The 25,273-nt window shown below is 44.6% G+C and overlaps 1 protein-coding gene and 1 pseudogene across 1 annotated transcript in view; both read right to left on the bottom strand.

Annotated features, from left to right (window-relative positions):
* PDE3B (phosphodiesterase 3B) overlaps positions 1-25,273 on the bottom strand; it is a 2,257,139-nt gene that overhangs the window by 1,068,267 nt on the left and 1,163,599 nt on the right. The window lies entirely within an intron of this gene.
* LOC138504776 (lysM and putative peptidoglycan-binding domain-containing protein 2 pseudogene) lies at positions 11,440-12,474 on the bottom strand (annotated as a pseudogene).

Here is a 25,273-nt window from a genome sequence, read left to right as displayed (position 1 = left end):
GCGTTTTGGAAAAAAGTAATTGGATGTTCTTCAACAACCTACAACTGAAGCCTTCTAACCAAGACGTCAGACTGTGTGAACAACTCCTTATGGCTTCCAACTAGTCTTTTGTTAATCAACCACCCTCCATCTTTCTCACGGAAAGTAAAGAAATCTTGGCACCATTCAGCAATATAATTTTCTCTGTGGAGGAAGCAGTAAAGTTCATTTATTTTCATCTTCGACTTTTACAACAAATCCTTATCTGTGATCTGTTCATTGGTTAATCCTAAATTTGATAAAGGTAATGCCTTTTAATGGGGATATAAATAACTCCTATGATTACACAAAGCACAACATTCAGCAGTGAGGCTACTGTCGCAAGTCCCAAAATCTCGATCTATATAATAATATTGCGGGTATCTTCACTGGCTGACGGTAAAGCAGAGAAATATGTTTAATATTCTCTTACTTGTGCTTTTTGAGTGTTTAATTGACTGGATCCTGTCTATCTAACCGCACAAATCACCCATATTTCCCAGCTTGACCCCTTCGATCTTTAAATCACTGCCTGCTAGTAGTACCTGCATTGTTAACAATTTGACCTTTGTCCATCTTCTGCTATAAACAATTTTATATATGATTTTAATATGCTAATATCTGCGTCCAGATGCAGTTTTTGCTATACGTTTTTTTAGCCATGTCAGCAGATGTGTGCTTCATAAATCAACTCAAACTCAAAGAAATAAATACAATAAACACATCCCTCCCAACAAGGAAAAGAGATCCACTGATTTCATCAAGGTCTAAACAAGGACAAATAAATAGGACATTCTCGTCACTGAAGTTAAAGCCAGAAAGCACTGAATGAGCAAAGGATGAGAGGTACACAGTGCCATAACATAAGGTAGAAATGTGTGGAAACTATCCTTGCTAAGGAGCACCCAAGTCACCCACCCTGCGTGGGTACTGTATTAAGTCAGACATAGGAAGAGAAGCAGACAAGGAAATAAAGCCTCTCCTATCCCTGAAACTATGATGATGGTTTCCCCAAGCTTTAAAGAAAACAAACCAGTGCTTGTAACAATGTCTTACAAAAACTCAGTCCTCTGTCTAAGCCTAATATAACCTAGCATATGGCCCTACCACAAAAAAAGCAAACAAACAGCCTAGGAAACCATTAACTTCTCTTTACTTGGCTGGTTCCTAGACCCTACACAATTGCGTCTTTGGTTCTCTCTTTCCCATATAGGCCTCGGCCTGCCAGTCCAGTTCAAAATAAGTCCTTTGTTTGTTCTCTCTTTCTAGGGGTGGTTTGCTCCAGACCCCCACACACATTTTCTTGTTAGTTCAAAGTGAGATTCTCAATTGGAGTAAATGGTCCTGTAAATTGGCTCCTCATTTTAATACATCAGGCTCTGTGCTTGTGTTTAGATTGTCTCTTTTTCACTCCTGCAATATGTTTCAGTCTTCCCTGGGTTATTGTATCTTTTAGCCCAGTTGGGCCTTATGGCTCTTCAGCCCGTCACAGCTTGACACTTCTCTTATGCCTTCATGGGGTACCTGGTTTCTCAGCCCTGCGCGGGCTACTCGACCTCTCAGGCCAGCTGGGTTTTGTACTGCTTTCAGCCCCTCGTGGGCCATTTTATGGCTCAGTCTGGTGTGGGCTGTTGCCTCTCAGAATGTCTGGGTTTCATGTCGTTCTCACCCCCTTGTGAGGTATCTTGTGGCTCAGCCCGGTTTGGGCTATCTGGCCCCTCGGGATGTCTGGGTAAGTCTTGCTCTCACCCCTTTGTGCAGTATCTCAGTACCGCACCGCCCTCCTCTCGGTCAGTTGCGCACCTGCTTCTTGAATTCAGTGCTGGTCAGGTCTTCTGCTTTGGTTGCTCCCGTCTGGGATCGACAGGACTTTGGCATCGGAACTGCTGGATGCCAGTATGCCGAGTCTGCAGTGGCTCCGTCTCTTACTTTCTCTGCAGTCCTGAGCTCCTCGGGCTTTTTGACTATGCAGCATTCTGCAGGCTCTGGGTTTCCTCCAGCCAACACGCTATTTGCGTGTTCCTGCTTCCAGGCTCCTCCTGGAACGGAGACATCCTCTCCTCTGCGCTCCAGCACATGCTTCTGTCTCTCGCATTCAGACTGTCTCTCTGTCTCTATATCTCTCTGCATGGGTCCTGGTTCCTTTATGTTCCTTCCTGGAACAGAAGAGGAGACACCATTGGTTCCGCTCTTGTGGTTTGGAGGTTAACTGGTGAGAAACCAAGCCATCCACCTTTAAAGGGCCCAGTATATTAATGTACTGCTCAATATCCATATAGCCAACCAACACTTGGGATTCTGGGTTAAAGAGTGGTATAGTAAAACTTTCTCATGGGGATTCCCTGTCCCCTAAGGGAGAGGTACCCTCAGTGATATCCCGCTTACCTGGTAACCTAGGGGGTTTCAAGCGTGGGAGGCTCACCTCCCTAGTCTCAAATGAGGTGGGGCTCCTGTGAGAAACCTAGGGGTATTTTCCCATGTGGACCCCAAGAATCCTCTATTCAGGTGGCCAGGGCATGCCATCGCCTTTGGATCCAGACCCTGTGGGTGGACCATTGCGGAAGTATCACCTGCGTAGAGAAATTTGGGGTTGCATCAAGGAGGGTACCCTGGGCGAGACGCGGTATCCCCACATCTCGACAAGTGAGGAAGGTGAAGTCACTGAGGCTTTTCTGCAGTATTATCATCTAGACTCCGTCTCACCCCTTTTGGGTCCTTCCAGATTGTCTTTCTCAAATAATTTACTAAGACAGGAACAACTACCCATTCATTAATGTTATCCTGATACTTCCCCCTCAGAGGAAGTTAGGAACACCACTCCTTTTCTATCATACACAAAACTGTAGCCCTGAGATGAGAACAGCGCCTACTTATTATCAAAGACACAACTCCTCCTCCCCACTTCCATCCAACACTGGGACACGGAAGAGGCGACTAGGAAGGATGATGATTTCCCCCAAGAACAACCTGACACAAGTAAGGGAAACTGACTTTAGAAAAAAACAATGTCCCACTAACGAGGGTCAGGCAAGTCAGGCCAGCAGAGCCCAGAACTCACTCCTGCAACCTGTTAAAGAATCACATGTGTATATAAGGTGAAGTTCCTGGCAGAACAGCAAGCAGAAGTTGGGAGAACTGAAGGGAGGCTGTGTAACTGAATCAAGATGGGGATCCCTTCTCAATCCCAGACCAACTTGCTACCTGGGCCAAAGCAGAGCAGAATGCTGGAATGCTGACCCGGAGTGGCTGGAGACTTGTAGAGCGGCGAGGGAGCCAGAGCAAGGAGGGCTGCTCCCAGCAGGCCAAGTCCTGGCCAGTGCTCTTTCCCATGGGGTGGATGCCGGTCCCCAAGCAGTCAGAGGGGCAGGCAGCGAGACCCTGACCTTAATCCACTAATCCAGAGGAGTTGCCTGCTGGTGCCGCGCCACCATGGTGAGTAAAAGGGAAAAGAAACCCAGTGGCGTGTAAGGGGCTGAAGCAGGACAGAGATAAAAGTGGATATTATAAGTTGAAAGAAGAAAATGGAGCATTGCATTCTGGGAGATGTATTGAACTAAAAATGGAAGTGGTCCTGCAGAGCTACAGTCGAAAGTCTTCGATAGGGAAAATTATGAAGGGGAACGTCTGAGCCCGGCAGAGGGAGACCTATTGTGAACTATGAATCTCGAGTTTTGTGAACTGTAAAAGCGAAAGTGAATAAAGTTAACTCCTAGAGAAGGGGAGAGAGAAAGTTGAACCTTGAACTTTTAGTCAAAGTGGTCCTGTGCAGATCTGTAAAGAAAGCTACGAACATTCAAAAGTCTTCGACATCCGAAGGTGGTCTGAGCCTGACTGAGGGCAACCGAAGTGTAATAAGCTTGGGGGAGGAAGCCGCCTTGCCAGTCTTGTTGAACTTTGTTCTGGAGAAGTCTGAGCCCGACAGGGAGGGGGCCGGTGTGAACTTTTTATTGAAACATTTTTTGGAAGTCTGGGAAAGAGACTTTATCATGGAAAGGCATTGGATTGTGTGCTGAGCTGCATCCTCGTGCCGAAGAAGCCCATGTGTTCTAAAACCCAAGGGTGTCACCTTGTCCTGTGCTGAAAACGTGAGGAAGGGACAATTGTTGCTCAGATATCCGGATATATCATTTCTGAACACTATTTTCTTTACATGTGCATTTTCCCTGCACACATTTGTTATCATAGCATAAGAGCAGGCAACAGGTTTTGTTAGTATAAGCAATTTTCTGTGGATGGACACTACTAGGACTGTGTTATTTATTATTTGATGATCGAGTGTGCTCCCACAATTGGAGATGGGGCCAGATAGACGTTTATACAATCCTCCTCGTTCAATAAACACCCTTGAACATTGCAACTTTTGTGTCTGTCTTCACTTGTGATACGATGCCTCACTTACATTCCAATCTTGGGAAGAACGGATGAATTTCCTGGATTTGTCACTGCGCAGGTAAGAATAACCTCAACCAACAGGACTTTAAGAGAAACACAAGGAAGGACATAATAAGTCACAGGGAAATAAATGCTGGGTTTATCAAAGTCCAAACAATGGAGAAAATGCTTGGAGTACAACTCCAAAAATCCAAAGGCAGCCTAGAGTTCAAGGTCTGAAAGGTGGCAAGTTGTACCCTAAGGGAAGGACTCCCAGGCCCTAAAAAGACCCAACCATGAGCAAGTAAGGAAGAGGAAGTCTGATGTTATTACAGAAAAGTGGAAGATTCTTCCTAGTGCACAAGGGGTGAGCATATGATTTTGGAATATGTGGTGTGACGAATCCTTAATCCTTAGATGTCACTTCTCCCTGGTGCCATTGAGGTGGGGCCGATGCCCGATAGTCCCCAGGGGTGTGGGGGGGGGCACAGCAGGAGGATCTCATGGGAAGAGACTCCCCGTCTGGGGACAAGGATGAGCACGGTATGACACTCCTCACACAACACCCTATAATCCTCCTACCCCATGATCCTTTTTTATCACCCACCTCCATTAATGTTTAAGGCTGAAATCCCAACATTTACTGAAATGAGGAAGAGTAGAGATGACCTAACAAGGACTTCCTTGAGATGTACTGTGACGAGGAGGTGTGGAGCACTGAAGAGCACTTGGAGGAACGTACATGAGCGTTCTAGTTGTCAGTGGCCCTTCCAAATAAAAACAAAGGAAGGACTTCCCCAATTAGCAATCCCTCCTAGAAGTAACCGAAAAGGAGATGGTGTTTCAGTGCAGGAAGAGGAGGCCAGTTAAAAGGATGCAGAGAAAGAGGCGTCCACACATGGTCCTACCTTGGTGGACCGGGCGAGAAGCTGGCACAGCAGAGGTCCAGTTGAGTGCAGAAGTCTGAGGGCATGGTTGAAGGAAGACGCGCTGCCTGCAAAGGACCAACAACTGCAGAGCCACCACAATACGCCAAAGATCCACAGAAGCCACACAAGACCCAAACACAGAGAGAGACGATCCCGAGACTGACCAAGAGCTATCTGGTGCGACCCTGAAGGTACAGGGGTTACCTGAATGGTTGGTGAGAGTGCAAAGGGGTTACAGAAGCAACAAGAGGGGAACCAGAGAGAAGTTTCCCAATACAGTGGAAAGAGGCAAAGTCCCCTTGTGCTCCGAGAACCCCAACCGTCCCATAGAGTCTGCGTTTGCTCAGAAGCACTTTAAGACAAGATATCAGCACCCATGAGATCGATGGGGGTGCAGATTTAAACTTCAACACCAATCAATAAGGACAACTCAAAACAGTTTGGCAAAGGGAGTCCGTTTAATGACAAGTACAAAAAACGGGGAGTTATGAATATCAGCAATGGCGCGTTCTTCCTTCTCGCTTTAACTCCAAGGAACTTCATAAAAATCGTAACATTTCTACTAAAAACTTGTCATCATTGACGTGTAACACTCAAAAGTTGACATGCAATTCTATTGGTTAGGAAAAGGTAAATTTAATATAGGTACTATATCTGTATATGGTAACGGAGTGAGGGGATTGGGTAAACCCTGTCAGGTGGACATCTAAGCCCTTCCTTCAAAAATGACTACTGCAGACGTCACTAAATGTACGATGTCCCATTGGCTCTACTAACTATAGGACCCTAGATTATTTGGTCCATTGTGATTGGGTTGGCACCAACCCCATGCATACTTTTCCACTTTGCCTAGCAGCACGCAGAATGGCCGGCCAGGTGCGGGGTGCCCGTCAATTGCCCGGCCTTCCTCCAATTATTGTTACAATCAATCATCACTTTAGTAGCTATCTGTCAATTATTTCACTGTGGTTGGCCTCGAGACTGCATCTTCTGTCGGAAAAGTTCTGATATCTTTGTCTGGCCTGTTGCCATGCGTAGGTATGAACTCTCGCTTCTTCTTGCTCGGCTGGTCACGTGATTCGGACACAGTGAATTTGCCTCTTTTCCATCAATTCGTGTATTTGATTTTCATTTCACCCACCACCTGCCTTCGTCTTTTTCTTTTTATCTCGACCTTTCAGAAGCAGGATATTCTGTTCTAAGTTTCAATTTAATGTAGCTACTGTTCGTCTCTTCTACTGATATGACCTTGGCTTCTTTGGCACGAGTTGCCTTTGCTGAGTTTCGTTTCAGCTGTCTCTTCTTGATTTTGCTAAATATGAAGCTTTCTTTCGTGTGGCTTTTAGTAACCCATGGATTTATTCTGCTTCTTGTGCAAAGTGAAAATATACTTATGTAACGTACTTCTTTGGAGGTAGATTATATATAGTGGCGCTTGCTGTACTATCCTTCTACTAGGCATAGCAAGCCGCACGATTTTATTAACTTTCTTGCGGCTCCAAGCATATGTACAGGTGTAAAGTGGACAAATATCTTTGGCACGCTTGCAGCTTACACTTCTTACATTTGACATAGTCTTTTCACTTTAGGTTCACGAAATCCTTGTTCATGGCGTTTCGTCTCTTCGCGTCATTCTTTGGTCGACATTTCTTCTGTGTGCGAGTCAGTCCGTGCTCTTGTGACATCACCATTCGTCTTCCATTAAGACCTTTTTAGTTTCTTCAGGGACTGTACTCAGACGATCTTCATTTTGTTTCATTTGTTGATATGGTTTTCTCAATGGATCCCTTACTGTCCATGGTTTCCTTGGTATTGGTACTTCAATAGGTGCTGTTCTTCTAAAAGGTACTGCGCAGAGCCCTACTACGGCTCTCTGCTGGTTTATTTGTTCATCATACGTCACATATCTTGGTGTGAACATTCCTGGTACTTCAAAATGGGCGGTTGAAGTGCAGGCTTTATTGGGGACTACCTCTACATTCCCCCTCTGGGCGATTCATCAATCACTTTCTCCTCCTTCTTTGGATCCATCTTCTTTGGTTCCTTTGTATTCACCTTCACTTCATCACCTGTGTCCATTCTTTCTTCCTCTTCTGGGTCTATACATGATGGTCTGAAAAAATGTCTCTTTGGGGTCCATATCTTTATTACTCCTTTTAAACTTCCTGCTGTTCTCACGTGTTTATCCTCGTTCCATGTCATCAGTTGACATTGTCCATTGGGGCTGCAGTAAACCCATCTACCCACATAATTTCGATGCTTCCTGGGATAGAGAAACTTTGTTCCCTCCGGTACATGAATGCTAGATTTCACAAAGTCTCTTATTGCCTCATCAGTCAGGTCTTTAGGCTTCCATCCTGGCTTGACCTCAATCATGATCTTCATCCATATGGCTTTCTTCGCAGTTTTCTGGCACTGAGAGATTATTATCTTGATTGCACAGAATCCTAGCAATATCATCACTAGCAGGGCTCCTAGGACCTTGAATGCATCTGCCATACATTGTGGAACCCATGAGAATAGTGATCCAAACCAACTATCATCATCAACTTCGTTAGTTTCATCAGTCATCTGATTCTGTAGGTTTGTCAACATACCTATGGCTTCTGTTAGAGTTGCATTTTCCTCATAGTGAGAAGGTATAAACGTGCGGCAGGATTCTCCGATTTTTGCGCAAAATCCTCCATCCATAGCTCTGATCATGTTAAGGACATATCTGTTCTGGAAGGTCATCAATCGGATTGCCCTCAACTCCTCCTTGATTACTGTGAATCCCTTTATGGTTGTGTTGATGGACTGCAGTAGCTCCCATCTGGTTATCTGCAACATTTAGTATTTGCTCCAACTTGGAATCTTGGCATGAAGATTGTTGTGAACACTGATGAAGTGAGCCTGAACAGTCTGTGCTCATATGGGATTGCATGAAAAGCTTCTTCAGATTTGGCAGAAAAGTAATTCTCCCCTTTAGTCGAGTTAGCAGTTGCACAGATCTCTTCTTCCGTATGTGAGCATCTGCTTTAGGGAAACTGTCAAAATTCAAGTCACTTTTCGGGATCACCAAAGCCGGAACGTGGACGTTCACCAGTGTGCATATACCTCCCCAGTTTTTTGGCAGTCTGATGTATACTTTGGATCCACATGCCCAGTAATGATCCATAATTACTGCAGTTCAATGCATCATTCCTGGGGCGTCAAAGATGCATCCACAGTTCTGATTCTCTCCCATCTTTCTTGTGCCATTATTCCTGAAGCACAATTTTGAGTTTTCCAGTGGTACTATCTGTAAGGGTCCTCCTCTGTTTTCGATCCATGTCAGCAATTTTGCAAGCTTTGGCCATAGTGGCTTGCATATCCTCTGTGCATTCTCAATTGCTTCCTTACAGGCTCCAAGGACCATCCATGCCCTGCAAATCACTACTCCTTTCTCCCATTCGTCTGGTGAAAGCACTGTTCCCCAAATCTGCATCTGGCCTCCGTTTTTCCAATTTTGAGCCACTTTTGGAATTTTTCCTTGGATGTTCATTTTCTGATTTGCTTCTCTTCTAATCTCTGCTCCTTTAACTCCAGGCTTCTCGTATCTGATTACAATGTGTTTTTTTTCCCATTGTTTCTTGTTTTTATATCCTGGACATAATCGTCTTCATTTGGATCGGTTGCTTCAGTTGCCCATTTCAGTTAGGCATCACTACCCATGAACTGGCTTCTGGTCTTGCACATGGCTATGTGTGAAAGACAGTGTGCTGCCTGGACATCAATTTCTACAGCTACGAAGATCTTGGACTTCCCCATGCTGTATGGTAGGAGTGCACAAACAAAGAATTCCCCTTCTGAACTTAATCTTCCAACTTCTTTCATATGCTGGTACCAAATGTTTTTCCCAAATGTGCTGTGCTGTCCAAGTAATCGTTTAGTTCACTGTCATCCCCGTGCATGCTTCTCTTGATTCTTACCGTGCATGCTTCTCTTGATTCTCAAGGTTTTCATGTAGTTTGCTATAACTACATCCCTGAATGCATCTTTATGGCTCCTTCTTGCTGGAGGATTCTCAGGTATCCCGGTCCATGGTGCTGGTCTTCTCATCTGTACCATTTGGGTGGACAAAAGTCTGGCGATTCGGTCTTTGTCCTCTTGCATCTTTTTTCTTCTGGTTAGAAATGCTCCTATCGTCCACTTTGACATTGGTCCAGTATATGGCTGTATTGTAGAACTTGTACTTGTCCCTTTTACTGGAACATATATGCTCGGCAATGTTGTCTGTGGGTTTATTCTTCAACTCGTCTGGTCTTTTTCTTGTTTTGGTTATGAAAGGCCATAATGAATCTGCTATCAGTTGTGCTCGTGCAAAGATCTTCTCCGGGTTTGCTCTTGCATTTCTTGGCGTTGGATCAAGAGTTTTTAATACTGTGGTTTCTGTTGGCTTTCTTTCCGATTCTTCTAGTCTCTCCATGACATCCACTTTCTTCATTTGGCTCTCTACTTTGCTTATAATGGTATTTCTCATAGTAGGCAGTCTTTTCTTCTCCCATGCTTTGGATTGTGGTTCTGCAGTTGTTGACACTAGGCCTGGTATATGTGCATTTAATGTTTGCGTGCGTGTGGTTGTCAGTAACCTTCTCACATTCATACTCTGCCGACACCGTCTCCGGCTTTTCGATTTGCTTGTTAGCACAAGTGTGTCTGTGTACCATTGCTAATCACATCCATCTCAAGTTCATTCATCCCACCATCAGATCTTCTAGGGACTGGATTGACTATGTACGGTCTGGGTGCCTTCGTAGGCTTCATGCGTACATCACTAGGTGGGTGCACTGGAATTGTAACGCTTTGTGCACCAATAAAAAATGCAGTTCTGATTGTTAATGACAGTAAAACAATGATGAACATGATCCATACATACATTATGCTCCTGTAGGTCAGGCGGCAGCATTTACTTCCAGAGAAGTGTGGACATCTTTCCTCCCGCGGGAGGACGAGGTTGCTGCTCTGGATCCCCATCTCGATCATTCGCTGAAATGTTAACTTTTAATATAATCCTTTAGGCAACATTGTCTCTGGATTCTGTTAGTTCTGTTTGTGAGTTGCAGGAACTTAAACAATTGTCTCTCCTTGTCTGAACACTGGATTGTCTATTATTTCTGGGTACAGTTCTCTTTTTCTTTTTTTTTCTTTTTTTTTTATCAATTAGGGGTTTTATTTGAATTTCACAAATTAAAATGATCTTGGGTGTTTCCGGTGCTTGTAATACAATATTCCAAAAATCAGTAAAGCCTTTACACCTTAATGCGTCAGTACTATGGCCTTCATCGTTCGTGCTGAGCTATCTGTGCTCTTTTTCCGATAACCGGATGGTAGGTAGGCAATGCAAAATGTGAAATGAATAAAAGATTGTGCTGGAGCAAACGATACATTCACAGAAATATATTTGGAAACCGTCAACCAACATATATGCATCTTCACTGAGGAGTGTTGGTTAGGATTGCAAAGATGCTCGATGAAGAGATGCTCGATGAAGAGGGATCATGTTGCGGTAATCTGCAGAATAATCGTACAATGCTATAGTAGTAATTCGACACTGCGTCACGCTATGAGATTATCTTCATAACAGGATTTTCACAGCGCAAGACATGCAGCGATAGATAGGAAAATGTTACGTCGGCAATACCAATTGCATCAGAAAACTCCCAAAAGCAAGTGGAGGAGATTGATATGGTAACTCTGTTATTAAAAACATATTTAAGATGTGTGTGCGCAGGAATGGTTCCTAAAGTTTGGGAATGCGAAGATGTATGGTTGAGGGGTGGGTAGTAAGCTATACAGGCCACATGGAACTGAGGGTGACATACAGGGATGCTACAGCAGCATGAATCTTTCAAAATCAGCTTATAAACGGGTAACATGTCCTACACAGCAAGCAAATATGTTCAGTTATCAAAAATAACATTCTTGAAAGAAAAAAAAAAACAATACTCTTGCCCTTAGGTAATTGCTCATGAACTGAAAAGACCAGGAGGGAACTTCACGTATATTGCCATTTCAATATGTAACGATGGTATGTATAGACGAGAGTAGTGCAAGTTAAAACTAAAAGTGACTAGCAATCACATTTGAGATAGCATTCAATTCCACAGTGCCACTTACATATATTTAAACAATAATTTTCACTATCTTGCGCCGTCACCTGTATGAAGGAAATGTGCATCATAGGCTGCCATACAGTGGTAAGATGTCTGCCTGAATGGATAACTAGGGTAATATCTTTGCATGCCACAGTGCATATATTAGGGGATTGAAGGCAGACACCCTTTTGGGATGCTGTAGGGACACTAACTCGTGGAAGGCAAGAAAGGTCAAAAGATTTCAGTGCAATTATATAGTCAGTGCACAGATCCACACAAGCCGTGGAAAGCGTGATCATCCGTAAGGCAATCACCCAAAAGCCAAGTTTCTGATCCTTCAACCCGGATTGTAACTTTGAAAGCTCCTTTCACTTCCGCTTTACTCCATTTGCTCTGGATGTTCTTACGTTGTGTTTTTTTCTTTACTGTTGATAGGAAGCACCCTCCTCACTTCTGGTATCTTCCTCTTCTAGCTTCTTGGCTGCCTGCTTGGACAATTGTATCTGAAAATCTAGTCTCTGTAGGAAATCTTTGGCAGACAGCTCTTCTGGTTCTGTGGGTTGGTTGCCAGGTCCTTCAGGGCTCAGAGAGGACATGCTGTCTTGTGGAGGGGATAATGGTTCTTTGTCCCGAGAAAGACAGCTCTCTAACGTTTCACCATCTGGAGAGTCCAATGAGTTTAGTCCATTGAAGAGTAACTTCTTATCCGATATAACTGGGATATGCAATGTTTTGCGTAAAACTATACAGTCACTATTGAACAGTTTATTAGCTCTTTTGATTTGCTCCATCGTGATGCCATATTTGAGTGCGATGCCCTGCAGCATGTCACCGGAGCTCACCGGGTGCTCGGTGTACTTCTCGGCCCAGGCAGGCGCTGTTACGCTGGCCGTGCTGCCGTAGGAGCGCGTCTTGGTTCGGGCCAGGCTGAGGGAGAGCTCGGCGTCTGTCTCCGACTCGGACCCGGAGGGCGAGCGTGGGTAGACGGGAAGGCCCAGGCGTCCTGTCGGCCCTCTGAGGGGCTGGGGGGACTCGGCCATGTTTTTGCGTGCGCGTGCCTCAGGCTGTCACAGGGGTGCTGCGGCAAGCCGGCCTAGGAGCCCCCGGGAAGTGCAGGCTGCAGCGGCGGAAGGAGGCGGCAGAGCGCCTTGTGCATCCCAGCAGCAACAGGAGGAGCCGGGTAGCGGCAGGACCGAGGCTACGCGGAGAGCAGCATCTGCCAGCCAAGCAATGTGACACCAGGGCTCTAATGGACAAGGCCAGGGTGTAAAGTGGGGGTGAACAGCATTAAGGAAGGGAAACCGCAAACAAATAACAACACAGCCATCAGAAACCGAAGCCTTGGGGTGGGGAGTGGGGGGAGAGAGGGCATGCACCGCAGCCCAGTTTGCTCATTTTAGAAAGGGAATACACATCAGCCTGCAATTGCAGCCTTAGGGGAGGCACGCAGTAGCATGAAACTCACAGTTCTCTTTTTCTATGTGTTTGTCAAAAACAGGCAATAATCCAACAAGTCTCTCTACTGTGCATGTTCAAAGTATACTAACTCCCAGTCTGTGCGCCTGATCTGCTTCATTCCCGAAGACATGTTGTGACTTTGTCAATATGACTGCTCTATGTTAAATGGATGCACAAACGGAGACATCCCAGCTGTACCCACATGGCACCGTGGATCCAGTTCCAAAACACTTGATTATATTTGGGTGTCCAGAAATCTAAAAAGCAAAATCACTCACTTGACAACAGCAAAAACTACAAAAAGCGATCATGATGCATTAGTGATGGCGTGGTATGAGATGGTGATGCAGAGTCCTGAAGCCAAATACACGGAACCCATAACAACAAACCACTCAGGATCAAGGATCAAGGTTGAGAATTAATACCAAACAACTGAACATGTTTACTGAAAAATACGTGACAATCCCTACACTGGCTTCAAACATCAATTATAGCCCGCTCCTGATGCAGTTTAGAGTGGTAACTTCAAATCAAAGGACACATCGAAATTGGCGAAAAGCATTTAATATCAAGCGTGACCAGGAGCGAGGACCCATTGGGAATCGGTGGGGCTAGTAACGTTAGGAGACGTCTGGCAAGTAGGGGCCATTTAGGACTTTGAGGCCCTTGGGGAGGAAACAGGATTGCATGCGGGCCAGTACATCACATACCAGAGAATTGTGCAGAGAATTCGGGAAACGTGGCCTGAAACTGTATTAGAAGAACCACCAGATGCCATCATAGAGGCAATATATGATAAATCGGATGAGGGGCATGAGATTTCTAGGCTGTATGAGATGGTGATGTCTAAGGTTGGGAAGGACTTGACGCAATTGAGGCTAGATTGGGAGGCGGAAGTGGGAACCCCGATAGAGGACGGGATGTGGGAACGGGCACTGGGATACCATAAGAAGGTGTTAAGGAATGCCATACTAAAACAAATACAACTATATATAATGCACAGAGCATATATGACGCCTATGAGGATATCCAAGTTTGAAAACGCTGGACGACAAGCGTGTCCCAAATGTGACGAGGAGAAAGCTGATATGACACATATGTTTTGGTCATGCCCAGTAATTGAGTGTTTCTGGGGAGAAGTGGCACAAAAGCTAGCCGAGAAAGGGGTCATATTAATTATAGATACAGCTTGGGCCTGCTTGCTGGGAGGGTTCCCCAGATCATCAAAACTTAAGCATGTCGGTAAACTGAAAGATCTGGCATATGTGCTTGCTAAACGAAGGATTGCCATGGGATGGAAGACTTGTCACAGGCCACGGGTGGAGGTGTGCTGGAAGGAGTTACAGAAATGGGCAGAGGCAGAAACAATGGTATGGCAAGAGTCGAACACTGTAGGGGGGGGAGGAAGAGAGAGGGACCCTGATGGCATGGAAATCATTAATAGCGGAATTGTTTGGAGCAATACAAGATTGAACAGAATCTATAGGAAGCGAGACCCCACCGCGTGCGGCGGATACAGAGAACGATGAACAGACAGGCTCATGAAGGGGGGTTGGAGGGGGGGAAGCAGTGACCAAGATTAAAGAATATAATTATTTTGTTGCAAAATGCACTGCGTGTTTGGTTGTATTGTTGTTTTGTTTGATTAAAATTAATAAAAATTGTTAAAAAAAATAAATAAAATTAAAAAAAGCGTGACCAGGAGCAAGCGGAAACCATGTTGCAGCTCATCATGTGAAACGATACTAGACTGCTATGGGAAATAATCAACACCGGCAACGTAATGTTGAAAACAAACAGTTCTCTATGGGCAAAGTTCATATCCACATTGTTCGAGAGGATTGCATCGAGTAAGACCTTACCTGAATCCTGGAGTACGGCAATAGTCGTGCCCATTTTCAAAAAGGGTGACCGCAACGATCCGACGAACTATCGGCCCATCACGCTCCTCGACACAATAGGAAAAGTGTTTGCTGCGTTTCTTCAAAAGAAACTAGCGCTCTGGGCCGAGCAGGCAAAGGTAATCGACAAACGCCAAACAGGCTTCACTAAGGGGGTCGGTGTAGAAGTGAATCTAATCATCTTAAACACCATAAAACTAGAATCCATGAAGAGCGGAAAAAATGTCTTCCTTGCCTTTATAGACTTGAAACAAGCCTTCGATACCATCAACCGCCATAAACTATGGAGAAAATTAATATCATGGGCATGCCCTCTGGAGATACTGCAACCTACCATGGCACTGCATTCTAACACTTCCTTCCGTGTAAGACTGAACGCAAAAGGGGATATTTCTGATGTAATCTTCACAAAGAAGGGAGTAAAACAAGGCTGCCCACTGGCAGCTCTATTGTTTAAACTTTTCATATCGGATTTACCCATCGCTTTAATGGAGCCAAGGACTTTCCCCCCAAAGATAAACAACCATCACGTTTCCTGGGTCACATATGCTGACGACATAGTCCTGCTAGATAACACACAAATTGGGCTGCAACGATCATTAGACGCACTTCAAAAGTACTGCAAGAATAACAATCTACTAATAAACACAAAGAAATCAAAGATTATGTCAATCATCAGTGGATGCCCACGAAGCAAAAAAAACTTCAGCTGGTTCTTAAACAATGAAAAAATAGATGCTACAAATTCCATCTGATATCTAGGAGTGCAATTCAACGCCTCAATACGTGAATGGAACTGGACCCAAGAGTTGCTAACGCGAATAACGATGTTCACCTTACAAGGATTGAAACTTCATGCTGCATATGGCAAATTCACGTTAAAACCATTACTCTCCTTCTACTTACAAAAAGTCGTACCAGCCATAACGTTTGGCAGTGAAGGTGGTTGGAACATACCTGCAGACATCTGGTGTAAATTAGAGGGCACATTTTGGCGGAAAGTGCTACGATAACCACAGAACCTCTCGACAACAGTGATCCGCTATGAACTCGGCATAGAGTCATTATACGGCACAGTGCTGTGGAAGTCTTTCTCGGCATGGCGGAAAATGAGAATGGTTCCAGTAGCTGGCCCTTACAAAATCCTACAAAAAAGCTACAACACTAACACGTCGTCCAATAAGCGTGTGGGAAAAAAACTGCTCGGGATCATGTGATCTGCAGATCTGACGGAAGAGCTCATCATAAAAATGCCACAAAGAGCCAAAATAAAATTGAGACACTGGAATTGGATACAGAATGATGAGAGGCGAAAAAAGTTGACATCTATTCAAGATCTCGGAACGTCGTTGCATGGCCTTGACGAAACCCCTAAGTACTTACGTAAATTCCCTTCACAACATCATCGTAATCAATTCATGAGACTGCGCTTCAACCTCTACAAGACCAAAGCAGTTCTAAAGATGGGGCGCAACCCTGACACCACTGACAATCAATACAGATACTGCAACAATGCAGCAGAGTCAGCCAAATATCTGATAATTGAATGCCCAGCTACCAAAGTCCAAAGGATACTACATCTTGCAAGCTATGCTCCAATAGACAACAACTTAGAACAGTGGTGGAGCTATTTAATCTCTGGAACAAATACACGGCTGACATGTGCAGTGATAAATTATATGGACTCCATACTGCCAGAAATCTGATGAGGTTTTGGCCAGACCTAACAAGCAGCAACATGATGGACTGTCAAGTAAAGGACATATGGAACTGTGTAATAAAAAGTTAGTTTTTTTGTAAACTAAACTAAAAATGACAATAAAAAATATGAAAAATAAGACATAAGATCTCCGACACGACAGTTCTGTTGAAGCTTAGAAAGTTCCACTTGCATCACGATTCCATGCCAGAGCATGCCCATCTGTGTGGAATAAGCTGGGTCTCTGATGAATGTGAGGACGTCAACATCTACAGGTCTCCCCACTAGCTCTGGAAAATCTGTGATTAGACTGAAGAAAACAACCTGTCCTCTTCTGGTGACAGGGACATTTATCCTGCCTTGCTGAGGTTCAGGGCTGTAGGCTTTCATTTCACTGTGAAAAGTGTCTGCACTTTCCGTTTGCGTGCAGAGCCACTTGAATTACTATGCTGTTTACGATTATGCTCAGACGTTCTGTGTTTGCTGGATCTCGAAGAAAAGTTAATACGTCTGTTGTTCTCCCGACAAGCTCTGGACAGTCTTCGATTAAACGAAAGAACAATACGTTGATAAGCTCATTTGCTTCCTTCTCCACTTGGGACATTTGGTTTTTCCTTGCTGTACTCCGGAAGTAGGGGGAACTGTTCGACAATCGCAGTAAGCAAACTCTTTATAGTTTTTTCGTTTTCAGGATCTTGAAGAGAGTCAGTGACGCTGGTGAGCCTCCCCACCAATGACGGGTACGATTTTAGCACTAGATCGAAGTTTGTCACCACATCTTTGGTGATGTTGCTACTGTGTGACACCATAAGTGATTCCGAACAAAGTCTCGGTTTGGAAGGATTCTGGATACTGTATTTTCTTCCAATTTATATGTCTTTGATCAAAATTTGGCATATTATTTTCTAGTCAAGTCTTCGGTGTGCCTTAGTCCAAAGTTCAAAGTCAACGGACTATGTTGTGGTTTATAAATTCAGTTTTCTTCTTCACCCTGCAACTATGATGCACAGAGGGTGCTTTTTATATGTCCTTATCCTCTTTTTTGCTCAGAGGAATGTCCAAAGTGAAACCACAACTATCTCACAAAAGTTCTTTCTCTTAACTTTGCTGCTGCTCATGCGTCGTCCTTCCTCGTCATGGATCTCGTCTGCACGTGCTCTGCTTCTTCCCCGTCGTCCGTGATCTCCTCGCGCTGGGGTGCAGGCAGTGGGCCTTTTCCGATGTATGGTTTGATGTCGCCCAAAAAGATCCAAGCTCTTCTTCCTTGTAGTTTCACTGCAGAAGGAGTGCAGTCTTCCACTGTAAAGGGACCGTTAAACCTTGGTTTGTCCCACCTTTTTCTCGCATGATTTTTTACCAGGACGGTGTCTCCAGGAAACACAGATGGAACACAAAGTCCTTGAGCTGTGCCTGTAGTAGTATCTCCTTCTGTGTTACGTGCTGCCCTGCACCCTTTTCGTCATCACTGCAGCTGGACTGAAATTACAGTAAGGCAAGATGTTTGTTTGTTTTATTCATTTATAATGCGCACCAGACCCGAGGGTAAGAGGGCGCAGCATTAGGGATATGCAATTCAAGTAGTTTTCCATTTCAGACCCTAAGATTTCTCCTGTTGACTGGGCATCACATCTAGCTCTGTCTCTGGGTGTCAGGGGAGTGCGCATTCTTCTTCTTGTGGCTATTCCGTGCGGCGTAAGATGCTCAGAACCGGGTTGATTCCTGAGTGCATACAGTGCCAAAGGAAGGCAGTGCAACCATCCATTTCTTAGAGTACGCTTCAACTTGGCTATCCTCGCCTTTAATAGGCCATTGAGCTTCTCACATATCCCATTACCTTGCAGGTGATACGCCAACAAGAACTTGTGCTTTATACCAAGCAGCAAGCTAATCTGTCCGAAAACTTTGTTCACAAAATGGGTCCCATTATCTGATCTCATGACTTCACATACCCCCCACCTGGGAAATACCTCCCTCACTAAAAATGTGGCCGCACAGGTAGAGTCTGGGTGTGTACATGGACCTGCCTCTATCCATCTAGAGAATGGACACACCACAACAATTAGGTATCTGTACCCATTACATACTTGAATCATGTCGACGTAATCGACATGTAAGTGCTGAAAAGGCCCATTTGGCCTTGGGATGACTCCTCTTATTACTCTTAATGTGTGCACAGCTGTGAATTGTTGGCAGATTATACAGTTCACTATGAAAAATGCAACATGCTCGGTTAAGTTCGGTATGAACCAGTCTTCTGCGAGCGTTGCAGCTAGATTCTCTTTTGTCATGTGTGCCGGATAGTGTAACTGCTCCAGCGCTAATTTTAACAGGGCGATAGGCATTACTGGTTTACCAGTGCTGTCTTCTCGCCACAAGCTTTCAGAGGGTTTTAAAGAACACCCTCGTCGTTTCCATAAGTTTTTCCCTCCTGTGGTGCCTCCCCTTGGAGTTCCATCAACTGTGTTTGTCCCTGATTATTATAGCATTCAGGTGCAATCCGTGCAACCATTATTTTCTCATTTGTGTGAGCGACTTCCACTTCCATGATCGTCTCGCTCTTGGATGTCATAGGCTTGGCTTCCGTGTCTGCTGCTTGATTTCCTCGTGAGATAAAATCTGTCCTACGTGTGGGCAGTGCATTTCACGACCACTATGCCCACTGCGAGCTATAGTGCCTTGATCAGCCTGTCCAATAAGGCTGCGTGCTGCACTGGCATGCCATCAGCTCGGAGGTAGCCCCTCCTTTTCCAGCGCGCTAGGCCTGCATGCACTGTTGACGTCACATAGGCGCAGTCACTGTACACGGTTACTTCCTGGTCTGAGTGATTTTCAATGGCGAGTATCAACGCCAATAATTCTGCAGCCTGTGCTGAATGAGATGGTATTCGCGCACTAAGAAGTACTTGAAATTCTCCATTTGCTGTGTGTTTCATCACAGCGACGCCTGTATATCTTTACCCATCGCTTTGGTCGATTCTCGAAGAACCGTCAATGAAGACACTTTCGGCTTCTGCCAATGCATTTTCCTTCACTCTGGGGATTTCATCATAGAATTCTTCATAATTTGCACAGTCATGTATTGGCTCTCCTTCAATGACTGGCTCGGCTATAAACATAGCTGGGTTCACTATCTTGCATCAGACTATTTAAATCGAGGGATTCGATATGATCACTTCATAAACCGAAGCTCTCAGAGATGTTTGTGTGGCCTTTGGTTTCTCTAGGATAGCGAATAGTGAGTGCTCGACGTAGAATGTCATGGAGCATCCCATTACAATGGTAGTAGCCTTCTCAATGGTGAAACGCTGCGGCAGCTAAACTTTGTTCGCACGGGAAATGGCCTCTCATTACTGGGTTCAGATTTCCACTACAATATGCCAGGGGCTTGTACCCCAATGTGGTTCTCTGTGTGAGCACTGCCATCATAGCGCTGCCATTCGTGTGTGAGAACAGGAAAAATTCCTCTGCATAATTGGGGATTCCTAAAACTGGTGCTGTGCAAATTGCTTTTTTGAGCTCAGCAAATCCTTCCTCCATAGCCTCAGACCATTCAATCTTTTATTTCATCACTTGTGCTTTCTTTAGGGCCTGAAACAAAGGCTTGGTGTAAGATCAGTAGTCGAAGACCCATGCCCTGAAATAATTGCAAAGGCCTAAGAAACTCTGCATTTGCTTTACCGTGTGTGGTTTGGCTGTGTTTAGTATGGCTTCAACTCTCTCTGGGGGGACTCTTTTCCCCTCGTGCGAGATCAGCTGACCTATGTAGAGTACTTCTCGTTGACAATACTGTAATTTCTCTTTGTCAACCTTATATCCTTTCTCAGCCAATAGCTGAACATAATCTTATCTGCATTAGTTCTCTGTTGTGCTGCCGATTAAGATGTCATCCACATATTGCAAGACAACGTTTTCTAATGCAATATTGCTTAGGTCCATCTACAGGACTCCGTTAAAGATAAAAGGAGACTCACAGTACCCTTGGGGTAGTCTCGTGCTTTTCAGACGCACCTGTCTGAACGTGAATGACGTCAGATCTTGTGAGTCACGGTGCGACTGGATTGAGAAAAATGCATTTTTCAAGTCAATCACTGTGAAATATTTTGCCTCAACAGGTATATTACATAGAATTGTATCCGGGTTAGGGACTAAAGGGAACTCGGCCTCCAAAATATCATTTATTGGGCATAAATCCTGAATTAAATGCCAAGACCCTCCCTTTTTGATAGTCAGTGACATCAGTCAATCGATATCCTTTTTCGATGGCGATTACTGTGCACCATTGTCGGCCTTCATCATCGTAACCATCAATTAAAGCCATTTTCCCTCGTACTGCAGCTATGTGTATCACCAAGAGAAATACTTGTCCCCTTTCCTCGTGCATAGGTATTCTTGCCCTGAATAGAAATTCATCTGGAGTCCTCATGATCTTATCTGCAAGGCCTGGAAGCCCTGCCATGAGCACACGTATTCCATACGCAAATATTTCGGGCTCTAATGGTATAGCCCTCATAGCTGTGTGTCCTGCGTATGCTCCAATCATTTTGCATACGTTTGAATAGTGCATTTCTGGAGTTGAACATACTATGCCTTCTTCTGTTAACAAGATTGTCATATTTAACTTGGTCATTAGATCTCGACCCAAAATATTTACCGGGGTTTGTTGTGAATATAATAGAGGCACATTCATTTCATATTCTCCTATAGAGACTGGAAGTGTGTTTGTAAAGGGAAAACGACTTGTTGCTCCTGTGAAACTGAGTATTTATGGCATCGCCGGACAAGGAAAACTTGCCTTCACGTATACACGAACGTGTTGCACCTGTGTCAACGAGGAAGGAATATTCTTTATCCCCTATAACGACATCCACCCTTGATTCCCGGTGAGGGTCTGGTGTCACTGATAGGATAGAACACATCAGGGTTCCCAGTGAGCGGTCCTAGTCCATATATAGTTTTGTCCCACCTTGTGCGAATGGACTTCCCCCATTACCAGTATTATTCTTTATTCCAGGGTTCGCAGCCTGTATTCACTATCTGTGACAGTTGCATAGGCAACTGTTGAGACCGTCCTTGTGGAAAACTCATCAAATTCTGAGGTTGTGAGTTTTTCTGTGCTCCTGGCATTAGCTGTTGCACCGTATGATTCTGTGCAATTCCCTGCTGTAAAAATGCAGGTGGATTCACTATGCTTGCTCCTATTCCTTGGCCGTTTTTCATCATGCCTTGATTTGTGCATGTGCGCGCTAAATGCCCTGTCATCCCACACAACCAACATGTTGGCGGTGGTCGGATCACTTGCCCATTTGACATAGCTTGATTGCCATTTTGCATATTTTGAAAACTTCCTTGATTATTCTGGAAACGTCCCGGATTACTCTTCCATCCTCTTCCTCTAAATCCTCTTCCCCTGGGGTAAAACCCCGTACTACCCCGATTATTCTGCTGTGGATTATTAATTTGTTGAGTGCTCGATTCAGCTCAGCTGTGCTAGTTATCATTGCGCCTTCAAGAGCATATTTTGACAATTTCTTCTGCACTCATTTTGCTGCTTCACCCTTTCGTACAGCTTCTTTTTTGTGATTCTTTTCGTGCAGCAGCCTACAATAGTGTGCGATGGTGAACTGTATCTCTGACCATGGCTTGGCCTCAATTCCTACAAATTTCTTGCGTTGTTTCTGTACCGGTTCTGGCAGCCCTTGGCACAATATATGGTAGAACACGGGTATAGATTTCTGCCAAGATTCACTTGTCTCGAGTACCCATGCGTCTTGAAAATTCTGTATGTAAAGTAACAGATCTTCCGACTCCTTCATTTTACGTGTCATGATAGCTCCCATATCGGAAGTATCTGGGTATAGCACTCGTAGTGCTTTCCATACCGTGGCTCTGCAATTGTTAAATGGAGATCCTTCATGCGCAGTATTAACTGTGGTCACACCAGGGTAACCTGGCCGTGTCCACACATCGTCTGCTCTATCACCAAGTATGGCGATTAAGAGACCCTTGATATCCCCTATAGCTAACGTGTTCCCTCCCGTCATTTTTTCTAGCTCGTGTCTCCATTTTCCAGCTCCCGATGTCAACAATGGAAGCTTATTTTTCAAATTTTCTCGATCCATGTGTGGCCATGGAATATACTGTGGTCTTGCCCCTCCTTTCTCGAACAACGGAAATTGGGATGCGTAGCCCTATCTCTCTTCTCTCATTGTTCTTCTGTCTATTGCAGGGGTAATATTCCTGCATTGCCGCCTACGTGGCAAAGTCCTTAGCCAGCTTACATAGGGTGGTGGAGACGCCCCCCTCTGACCGTGAGATACTTCTTCATGTCGGTCTGATGATGTGGCTAACTTTGATGCCCTCAGTGCAGGTTCATTAGTGTCTGACCATCTTATCCCTTTTCCCCTCGAGAATCGTCTTCCGCATCTCCTCTCTTCCTCCTTTTCTTCACGCTCCTACCGTTCAGTGTCAGACATTGTCTGCCCCCAACTCGTGCAACTTTGTGCGTCCTCTTTGTTCTTGCTCATTTCCAGTCTATCTAGGAACAGTCTCTATTCCGACTACTTCAGGAGACATCCTCAGGGTCGTAAAGTTGAGTGCTCTCCAGGCGCTCGTCTTCCCCCCTTCCCCTTGGGGTACTTGTTCTAGCCCCATTTCGTCATATATTCTATCGATCGTCTCTCCGATGCTTCTGGTGTCGAAGTCATCTTCAATATTTGCTCTAGATGTGCCTGGTACCGAATCGTACTCAGGAAAGAATTCTATGTCCTCCCGGTCAACCACTGGATCAGGTTTTTTAACCTCTCTTTCCAGATACTCAAGATCGCATGCTCTCTGTCTTTGCTTACGTTCTACATCGTCATCGAATTCTCTGCGCTTCCTCGCCACTTCTCTGACCCCATTTTCTTCCTCTTTCTTTGCGTCTCTACGTTTGTTTGCCCTTTGGATTTCCTCATCCCTTCATCTCTTTATTCTTTTCTCTCGTATCCTTTGCTCTTCCTCTAACCTTCGCTGCTCCTGTCTGTCTTGATCACTGGCTGCTCTCGGTTTACGATCGAGATGCCTTTCTTGCTCTTCACGATATAACTGTTCTCGTCTCTGTCTATCTTTTTTCCTTATTCCTACGTCTCTCAATCCTTCAATCCTTTTTCTTTTTCCTTCTCCTTTCTCTGTACATCGTCTAATCTCTCCTTTTGTTTTGCATCATCAATGCCTTTGCCATCAAATTTCAATTAAATCTGCCCTCCCATTCATTCGTTCTTTGCGAATGCTATCTCATCAGTTCTATCCTTGCTTCCTTTCCATCTTTTACCTTCTCTCTCCTTGTCGAGAGATGTACTTGTCTGTGTCAGGTCTTTTTTCTCGTAATCTGGTCTCTCCTTGTCCCTTGGGACTTTGGAGGTAATATCTCTATCTCTATCCTTATCTTGATTTTCATCACTACTTTGCGTAGGTGACTCATACGCTGGGTTGCTATATCACGTAGCTATTTTAAGTTCCCCGAGTGGGTATAACCCTTCCTCCTTATCATTTTCAATTTTCATTTCAGACGGGGCGGGGGGCGCTGAGGGCGTCTCACCCCCCTCCACTCTGTGCATACGTTAAGTATCCAGTCTGATGGCGGTTCCTCTTCCTTGTCTTGTTGATACATTTTCCACAACTCTAGGCTAGCTAGGCATTTGTCTAACTTTTTGCCTGTGTGTGGCGTGCAAGTATGTCGTCTTGTGTTGCAATATAGCTTTAGATAATGACCCGCCCTGTGACCAAGGCATAAACATTTTGTGGCCGGTTCCTTTAACCCATTCGTCGCTGTATTTTTTCAGCTTAGGTGCATGTTTTGGCAACTGTTTGCACAGGTGTGCTAATGGAGTTATGTCTTCCATGTCTAAATCAGTTTCCTTTCCCTTTATATAGCACTTGTCAACGCTTTACGTGACAAACAATTCCAACAATATGAGCGAGCACCAATCACTGCAAGCTCCAATCCCGTTTTTTGCACAAATTTTAGATCTTCTATTTTACTCAATAAACATCAATATCGCAGTTATTTAATCGCGTAAATCTTATGTCAGTTCCTCCAAGAAAACCTTTTGACTTATGACGTCACAACAAACAACACATAAAACAGACGTTAACAGACTAGACGAACTCTAGCTGGCCACATATACCTCTGCCTCTAATATTACCCCGACATTGAGTTTAAACGTATCCCTTTCACGACGTCTTTAACCGCCGTGGTGACCTATTTTATTCCTCTTCATTCAGGACTCTGGATACAAGTTTCTTCTAGCCGCTATATTAAAGCGTAGGAATTAGGCAAATCCTCTCACTTCTCGGGTGTCTTCCCCGGTACCCTCTCTCTTCTCGGGTATCCTCCCCGGTATCCTCTCTCTATTTACTTAATTATTCTTGAGTCATTATTTCCTTCCTATATATATATAATACATTCTTCTCTACTTCTGACTATATTTTGTTTTCCCATCTCCCTCCGTTACCTTTTCCCTTACTTGTTCCAAGGTATATACTTTTGCCAAAGCATTAGTCTTTTTCACTCACCGTTCGCATGTTTCCTCTCTGGATCCTCGGGATCACCGCCTTCGTCACCGCCTTCTCTGGCTTTTCTCCCGCTCAGCTTCCCGTAGGAGTGGGAAGGGGTTATGTGGGTAACACTGGTCCCTTTTATACCACGTTCTGCAGATTTTATTTTTTACTCTAGCATTGTCTACGGGGAGCTTCACGGGTTACTCAGCCGAATGGCAAAGGACTTGTGATATTGTCGAGGAT

Source organism: Ambystoma mexicanum, chromosome 11, assembly GCF_040938575.1.
Source record: "Ambystoma mexicanum isolate Mex_15411 chromosome 11, UKY_AmexF1_1, whole genome shotgun sequence".
Taxonomy (NCBI): Eukaryota; Metazoa; Chordata; class Amphibia; order Caudata; family Ambystomatidae; genus Ambystoma; species Ambystoma mexicanum.
The sequence above is the reverse complement of the archived record's forward strand: the minus strand, read 5'-3'. Positions and strand labels throughout refer to the sequence as shown.